Source organism: Trichosurus vulpecula, chromosome 1 (assembly GCF_011100635.1).
Source record: "Trichosurus vulpecula isolate mTriVul1 chromosome 1, mTriVul1.pri, whole genome shotgun sequence".
NCBI lineage: Eukaryota > Metazoa > Chordata > Mammalia > Diprotodontia > Phalangeridae > Trichosurus > Trichosurus vulpecula.
The window spans coordinates 269660583-269670105 of record NC_050573.1 but is presented as its reverse complement, the minus strand read 5'-3'; the positions used below and the strand labels follow the sequence as shown (position 1 = coordinate 269670105).

The 9523-nt window shown below is 40.2% G+C and overlaps 1 pseudogene; it reads left to right on the top strand.

Moving 5' to 3' along the window:
- The first annotated feature begins 309 nt into the window (after positions 1–309).
- LOC118836863 lies at positions 310–8446 on the top strand (annotated as a pseudogene).
- The last annotated feature ends 1077 nt before the right edge of the window (positions 8447–9523 follow it).

Sequence of the window (9523 nt, the reverse complement as noted above, 5' to 3'; positions counted from 1 at the left end):
AAGGATCAAACAAGATATTTGTAAAGTGCTTTGTAAAACTTCAAGTGCTATATTATTGCTATTATTATTATTCAGCTAGGATAAGAAGAAAAATTGTCAATTACATCAAATATCTCTGATGAGCTTTTGATATCCAGGATACATGGGGAATTAATAAAAAAAATTAAGGTGGTTGTGTCTTTCATCTCAGTCTCTGTCAGTGAAGGGCTGCCTGGAATGGACTCCTCACCCATTTACTCTACCATTGAAGTTGCCACAGCCTCTGCCAATGGATCTGCATTCTTGGCCCTCTAGGCATGCACTGACACCATGATAAAGTTTGGGAAAGCTGCTAAAAATCAAGGTGAGCCAAAGAAAATGGGTCCTACCCCATAGGAGAAAGAAGACAGTGAGGATGAGACATTTCAGAAGATGAAGAAGAAAACAGTGGGCAAAGAACTTATGGCCCCTCAGAAGAAGGGAAAGTAGCCTGTGGCTATACCAGCAAAGACGATACCACCAGCCAAAAAAAGCTATTGTTGCCGCCACACTTGCCAAGAAAGCAGCCATGACTTCTGCTAAGAAGGCCACAGTGGCCCTGGCCGAGAAAGTGACTACCACAGCCAAAGCTGTTATTATACCAGGCAAGAAGGGAGACACTTTGGCTAAAGCATCAGCTTCCTTCACCATGTCCCCAGCCAAAGGAGCAAAAAATGGGAAGAATGACAAAAAAGAGGACAGTAAATCTGAAGGACAGTGAAGATGAGGAAGATGAAGAATTTTAGCCACCAAAGTCTCAAAAATGGAAGCAGCTCCAGCCAAACAAGACTCTGAGGATGAGAAGGAAGAGGACGAGGAGGAAGATGATAGTAATGAAGAAGAAGATGAGGATGACTCTAATGAAGAAGCTATGGATACCACACCTGCCAAAGGGAAAGTGGCTTCTATAAAAGCTGCCCCTGGGAAAGCTGGGAAAATGAAGGAATATGAGGAGGAGGAAGAAAAAGATGAAAACAAGGATGAGGAGGAAAAAAAATGAAGAGGAGGAAGTGCCCATCAAAGAAGCACCAGGAAAGAGAAAAAAGGAAATGGGCACACAGAAAGTCCAGGAAACCAAGAAACAGAAATTGGAAGCCAAAGAGTCTACACATTTAAGTCTCTTTGCTGGTAACCTGAACTTCAACAAAGCTGCTTCTGAACTAAAAACTGGCACCACAGACTTCTCTGCAAAAAAAAAGGACCATACCCTTGCGGACATCTGCATTGGTGCCACCAGGAAGTTTGGCTATGTGTAATTTGAATCTGCTGAAGACATGGAAAAGGCTCAGGACCTCAGTGGCTCCAAAGGGCTTGACTCTGAAATGGAAAAAGCAAAAGAGAACAAGAAAGATTGAGACACAAAGATTCTCTTCATCAAAAATCTGCCATATAAAGTAACCTAGGAGGAGCTCAAGGAAATATTTGAAGATGTTATTGAGGTCATATTGGTTTGCACCCAAAGGGACACCCAAAGGAACTGCCTATGTTGAATTTAAGACTGAAGTAGATGTTGACAAGGCCTTGGAAAAGAAACAGGGGACCAAGATTGATGGTTGGGTGCGCATTCTGGATTACAAGGCATGAGAAGTCAAGGACAAGAGAATTTGAGAGGTGGGAAGAATAATTCCTGGGGTGGGAAAACCAGCAAGATGGTATACTCAAAGACACTGGTGTTAAATAACTTCATTTATAGTGCCACTGAAGAAGGTCTTCAGGAAGTGTTTGAGAAGGGGATGTCCATCAGCTTGCTCCAGAATAACCAAGGCTTACTTAAAGGTATGCATTAATTGAATTTGTCTCTGTGAAAGGTGTAAATGAAGCTTTGAATTCCTGTAACAACATAGAAATTGAAGACATTGCCATCTGACTGGAGTTGAAGGGACAGAAGACAGACAATATAGCACCAATGAACCAATCCTACAAAACTGTTCACCAAAGGTCTGTGTGAAGACATGACAGAAGAAACTTTGATGATTACTTTGATGACCTGTTTAAGTCACAAGAAAGCCTAAGTCACATGAGTTTGAGTCACATGGTTGTGACTCCCTCTGACCCTGAAGAAGTATGTATATATACTCAGAAGTTAGCTTTTTGCTTTGGGGCTCACTCATTGGAAGAGTGTTGGTATGGAGACTCTGGGTAGCTGCTAAGGAGCCTCCTGGCTTTGAAAACCCAGGTGTTGGTGTTTCTCTCTCTGGTAACTATGTATGTATTGCTATGGGCAGATGGTTAGAAGCCCTGTTGTAATAGGAGGGCAGAGTTTATAATCTCAAAGAGGATCATAAACATGTCTGAAAGGTTCGGAACCGCCGGATATAAGAAACTCTCAAAGTAGAAGGTAGAAGAATCAAAACATATATTTAGGCTCCACAGTAACCAACCCATGAACCAGCAACCCCATTTTGATATATTGATCAAAAGCTTCCAGGCCCAATAAGTACGCCTTGAAAGAGTAACCAGGAGGCTACAGAGAAGCATGATTGCGTAAAGCAAAATCATGCTTCCCCCTCTATGGTAATAAGATTACCCACTGGCCTGAAGTCTTTGTTCAGCTTCCCTCCCGTAGGTCAGCTCTGCTACTGGCAGCTCCTGCTTCAGCTGTGGCTGTGGCTGTAGCAGCCTCTGGCTCCAACGGGAGCTGCTTTTAACCATCCAGCTTCTGCGGGGGGGGGGGGGGGGGGGGGGGGGGGGGGGGGGGGGGGGGGGGGTGTAAGGTACGCCGGGGAAAGCACAGGTTCTTTCAATCTGCTTAAGCAAGGTGAAGGGGTTGACCGGGAAAGCACAGGTTCTTTCCATCAGCTTAAGCAAGGGAAGCAAGGTGAAGGGGCCGACAAGTGATTTGTGTTATTTGCTCTGTTTACATAATTTCTGCTTATAATTTCTGTTTGTGTTCTCTCTGCAGTTCAGGATGCTGACTTTTTCTCTAAACTAAGTGAATGATATATGTATTCTTAATTAAAGTGAGAGGGTTAACCCCTTAAAGTTGCTTTCCTTAGAAAAGCGTATCAAAGAATCTGTGCTAGCAGCCCTCTGTGTGCTGGTGTTATTGGTCTTACACCTTCACAACAGCTGCAAGCAGCATTGTTACAGTGTGTGTGTGTGTGTGTGTGTTTGTGTGTGTTTAAGGGCAATGAGCAGATGGTTCTCAAAAGGATTTAAAACATTTAACAACCGTATGAAAAATCACTTCAAATCACAATTAATAAGAGAAATCAAAAGCACTCTGAGGATATCCTTCATATCCTCTTTCAGGATCTCCAAGTAGTGAGTTGCCACTTACTCCTCAGATTCATCTCTGCATCACCTTATCAATGACTGGAAAATAAAGGCATAGATGGTATGCTCATCAAATTTGTGTCATCCTCAGATGAACAAAGCTAAGAGGAATAGTGAACACACTGGATGACAAAATCAGGATCAGAAAAGATCTTGATAGACTAAAGCACTGGACTGAGTCTAATAAAAGGATATTAATAGAGATTAATGTAACATCTTAAGCTTTGGTATAAGAAATCAACATCGTAAGTATAAGATGTGTGAGGCGGGATTAGACAGCAGTTCTGAAAAAGATCTGAGGATTCCAGTGGCCTGCAAGTTCATGGAAGCTGGCATTGCTTTCTAACCCAGGACTTTAGAGGGACGGATGGAACTGGAGGATAAAAGAGGTGGTCAACAATGCTTTGCACATAGTAGGCACACAATAAATGTTTATTTATTGAACTGAATTGAATTGTGGAAAAGAAGTGGGAGCTGGCATGAGATTCTTCTGTATTCTCTCCAGTCTGAAATCCTAAGGCCTAGGGAAAGTATCTAAAGACTCTGGGACAGAGGCTTTTAACCTGGGATCTGTGAACTTTTGTTTTTTTTTTTAACTCCAAATTTTTTTTATTGTATGAGGAGTGAGATAGCTGGACACAGTTTAGATGATTCCAATTTTGTTGGCAACACCTAAAGCATCTTAGTTTGGAGCAAGCTCAACATAGGCCTGCTTCTCTCCATCAGGCTGGATCAGTGTGTCGACCTTGGCCACGTCGATGTCATACAGCTTCTTTACTGCTGGCTTGATCTGATGCTCGTTGGCCTTGACATCCACAACGAAGACTAGGGTGTTGTTGTCCTCAATCTTCTTCATAGCAGACTCAGTGGTCAAGGGGAACTTAATGATGGCATGGTGATCAAGCTTGTTTCTCCCAGGGGCACTTTTCTGACGGTATTTGGGCTGCCTTCGAAGTCTTGGCGTCTTGGGTTGCTGGAAAGTGGAGGATGTTCAGATCTTCTTCTTTTTGTGGCCATGGACAGCCTTCAACACTGCCTTCTTAGCCTTCAAGGTCTTGGACCTGGCTTCTGTCTTGGGGGGGTATAACAACAATGTTGCTAGCAGCTGTGGTGGGGGTGAAAGACCAACAACAAGAACACACAGAAGTGCTGCTAGCACAGATTTTTTGATCTGCTTTTCTAAGGAAAGCAACTTTAAGGGGTTAACGATCTTACTTTAATTAAACATACATATATCATTCACTTAGTTCAGGGCAAGAAGTCATCATCTTGAACTTCACAGCAAATACAAACAGGAACTACAAACAGAGACAATATAGACAGACCAAATCACAATACATAGGTACCAGAGAAGCACTAACATCTGGGTTTTTCAAAGCTGGCTATCCAGAGACTTGCCACCAACATTCTTTCAATGAGAGTGCCCCCAAAGGTAAAACACCAACCTTAGAGTTTACATACACTTCTTCAGGGTCAAAGGACATCACAACCATGGGACTCAAACCTATGTGAACTAGGTTTTCTTGTTTCTTAAGCAGGTCGAAGATTCTTGATTCAATCAAAGAAACAAAAGACAAGAAAAAATCCACTCCCCTTGCCATTACATTTGAAAGGCAAAACTCACCAAAGGTACTTGATTAACTCAGCATTCCAAAAGAGAAAACAGTAAAAAAGTCTGACCCTAATAACCATAACAGGGAGATAACTGCTTCCTTCTTTGCCTTTGGTGCCATCTTGGGGGAAACCTGAAATTTTATTTTTAATTACTGTATTTCAGAGTAATTCGTTTCCTTTTTAGTCCTATGAATTTTATTTTATGCATTTAAAAACATTATTCCGAGAAGGGACCCATAAGACTTCACTAGACTGCCAGAGGGGTCCACTACCAAAAAAAAAGGTAAAGAGGGTAAGTAATTGCTCAACAGGGTAAATGATTCCTTTGATGGGAGTATGCCTTAGGTGCAATTGGGAATCTAGCCTTCTGAGGCATCTAGGCAGTTAGTTGGCATAGTGCCCTGAACTTGAGTCAGGAAGATTTGCTTTCAAATCCTGCTTCAGAAACTTCCTGTGTGACCTTGGGCCACTTGCCTCAATTTCCTAATCTATAAAATGGGGATAATAATAGAATTTATTTCATGGGGTTGTTAGAATCAAATGAAATTTGTAAATATATGTAAATATACATATCTATACATAAAATATACATATGGTACTTGTAGTACCTTAAAGTGCCGAATAAATGTTATGTATATATAATTATTATTATAATTATGGCAGGAGACAGCCCTCGGAAGAGGTAGAATAGAAATGGAAATAAAAAAAAAGCATTTATTTAGTGCCTACTGGAACTTGAAATGCAAATAGAAAACCAAGACAGTCCCTATTCTCAAGGAGCTCACATTCTCATTAGAGGAGATGACACATAAAGAAAACCTCTTGTTTATGTCCATCTTGTGGGAGATGCAAAGACTAGGTGGTGCTTATCCAGGGAAAGTAGCAGGGCAGATGACAATTGGAGACAATTGAAGGTGATTCCTCCTTGATTAGTAATTAGAGGCTGTGGAGGGGACAGTCCCTGGTAGGTGAACTTTTTTTTTTTGGTACCATTGCTTCCTTGCCACTTTTATAATTTTTCTTGTCTTATCAGGTATTTAGCACTATCCCTGAGCCAAGCATCCCAACACTCCTGGAACTCTGCCCAAGGCTTCCCACCATAGTGTCCCATCCTGGGCCTGTCTTCTAGGTTAGCACACCATGTTCTAGAACTTTCCTTAAGGCCTTGCTAGGTAAATGGTTGACTAAGCAGTTGAACTAATGCAAGCTAAAATGTTAATGCTTAATGGATTACCCTTTGCAAATAACATTTGCATTTTAGCAGAGACCTTCCTTGGTGAAAACAGAAAAGTGAGAAATGTGGGAATTTAAGGAAGGCCCAGCAGGTAATTTGGGCCGGAGTGGATGGAAGCCTTCCTTATAAACCTCAGATCAAACAAACCACACAGACAACTGCCTGCTCTTCATATAATACAACCATAGGTTAGTAATGCTTTGTGTTCTCCTTGTATAGGAAGTGAATAGTGAGAGAAGCAACGTGGTCAGAGGGCATAACATCTGTCTAAGGAGCAGCCCAGTCGTCTCCAGCAATGTCAGAGAAGGCATCTGCCAGGTTTCCTAGTACAACTTTCATTTTTCCTAGACAAGGATATTGAGGCTTGTGGAGGTTAAATGATTTATCTGTGATCACCCCACCAGTGGAAAAGCCAGGACAAGATGCTTGATCTTCCTCCTGATTCCCAGACCGGAGGCCTATGAATGCACTCCATTATCTCTCTAAAGAGACTTACCAAAGGCTTTAACCATGGAAAGAAAACTTGACGCACCCCTACCATTTTTGTCTTTTTCCCTTCCCCACCTTCAAAAAACAGAAACAAAAACAGAGCTCAAAAAGCCACCCTACAGCTTAGACCTGGCTAGCACTTCTTGATTCAGTCTCCAATTAGTAAGTAACCTATCAAATGCTGAAAACTAAAAATAATTTTTAAATATTCTAATTATAAAAATTATGAGGCTGAAAACTAAATATGTTAAATAAATAAATAAAATCCTTAAAAAAATTATAAGAGGAAATCATGTATTTTATGTGAACCATTCCCATCTTTTCCATTGCCTTTTATTTTTTCCTTTGACAGAATATCCCAAACCATCTGGAGAAAGCTGGAGTTTGGTTGGCTTCATTTCCATTCAGCACTAATAACATTTTGGGCAGTGAGGAGGAGAGAATGGAAGTAGCCCCTGGAGAAACAGTTTTCATATCGAGGGAGCACAGGTTCTTGAGATAATGTTATATTTATCTCTGGAATGACAGCTTGGGAGTCTACAAGGGAGTTCCACAGAGAATTTAGTTTGGGAGCAAGATTTCCCAGTTGAGTACTCACTTTCCAGCATAAATTTCAGTGACATTTTAAATCCTCTAAGAGGAACCAGATACCTTCTAAATAAAAATTGATGAGTGAGAGAGAGCTAGAACCCATCTTTATCTTCCCGTAGCCTAATGTGAATGGGAAAATTATAGTCTCTGTTGCACCATGCCACACTTATTATTTGGGCTATCCATCTAGATTGGGGAAATTGCTCTTTTATTATGGAAGTGCTATTTCACAGGTATTAAAACTTTAAGCAAATACATATACCTCCCATTTATTTGAGCTGTTTTGGCTTCTCCTCTTTTCTTTAATAACCTTCAAACCCTGTCCCTGGAAAAGGAAAAGCGCTATGGCCAGAGTACTTGTAACATCTCTTTACCTGATTAATTGTCTTAGAGGCAGTGTGCTGTAATGCTGCTGCCACTAACATTTACATAGTTCTTGGTTTGCAATGCACTCTATGTATAGGGTGACCCAAAACATCCTAGTGTTATTTTAAGTTTTAATAGCTATTAAAACTTTGGGGTATTAAAACTTAAAACTTCACCAAGACTTTATGACACCATGTACATATTATTCGACACTGACCTGTGAGGCAGGTGCTATTTTTAATTCTCATTTGTAAAATGAGGATCCTGAGACTAAGGGAGGTCAAGTAATTCATCCAATGTCACACAGACAATAAATGTGTGAGGCAAGATTTGAATTCAAATCTTCCTAACTCCAGGACTTTGATGTCAAATGTTGGAACAAACACTACACTCAAAGTCAGAGCACCTGAGTTTGAATTCCACCTCTGACACTTAACCGATGAGTGTGTTAAGACAACTATTTTTACTACACTGAACCTCAAGTTTCTTCACCTGTAAGGTGGTGATACTAATGAGGTACTACCGACCACATAGGGATGTTGAGAGGAAAGATCTTTGTAAAGCATTACATAAATGTGAATTATTACTACTGCAGGATTCTTCTTCCCTTTTCCTGTGTCTTTTCCCAAAGTCGGCTAGTAGTATATCCTGAATTGGTCCTGGCATCTTGAATTCCTGCTGGGACCCTCTTCTGATATCTGACCTGTTTGACGTAACCCATCATAAAGATGTTCAATTTTTATATTTTCCTTTTCTCTTTCCTTCTATGTGCCAGCCAGTCTTCCTATTCTTCCACCTGCCATTCTTGAAGCTTGTGCTCCTCCTGTTCTCCATTTCATGTGGGCTATGCCTCCATAGAAAACGCAAGGTTGAGGGAACCAAACTTAATGATGACTCTTCAAAATAGTGCTCAGAGATTTGCCCTCAGAAAGTGTTCTTTCATGTTACAATTTTAAGAATATTTACTTGCAGCATTGATAAACAGATGAAAGATTCATGAGCTCATGAACATAATGAACTTTCTCCATGGAAATCCCTCTACCAGTGTAGACAGTAACACTTCTGTGACTTAGTAGATTAAAGGACTTGCTCAGGATTACAGAGGTGGTAAGTCAGAGAGGCCATTTCAACCAAGGTCTTCCTGACTCTAAGCCTTGCGCTCTATCCACATTGCCATGCTTCATGATTTATGTCAGTGATAATAGCTTACAGTTATAGTCAAAAGATTTTAATTTTTGTTATTTACATAAATATGTAATGGGTTTATTATGAGAATTTAAAATGAATTAATAAACATTTTAAAGTTATCAGTTTCAGTTTCTGATGCAGTAAATACTAATAACTGATAACTTTTAAAATATTTATTTATTAATTCATTTTAAATATAAATATAAATAATATACTTTAATGAAAAATAACTATTTTGCTAAATTAAAAAATTAGTTATGAGTACTGTCATTTTACACACTTTTGCAAATCTCTTTAATGTCTGGCTTAATAGAAGACAGTTGTATTCTCATATCTGCTTCTGCCTTCATTCTGTTGTGATGTATTATTCTGGTTGAAGTATATGAAGAAAATCCAGCCTCACACCATTATGTAGTTGGAAAAGGGAGAAGTATTTAAGGAGGCAAAAAATATCTTAGTATTACTATGAAAATATTTTTGAGCTTGAGGATCCCCTGAAAAGGTCTTGGGGACACCCAGGGGTTTGCAGACCACACATTAAAAAATGCTGCCCCAGTAGAATGTGGACTCCTCGAAGGCAGGAATTATATTGTTTCTACCTTTGTATCCTCAGCACCTAGAGCGGTGTTTGGACCATAGCAGATACAATAAATGCTTGTTGGAAAAGTGAAGTGATGGAGCTGGGAATCCAATCCACCCACGTCTTCTGATTCCCTATTCAGGAGCCCATCCTGGTTCTTTTCCTTA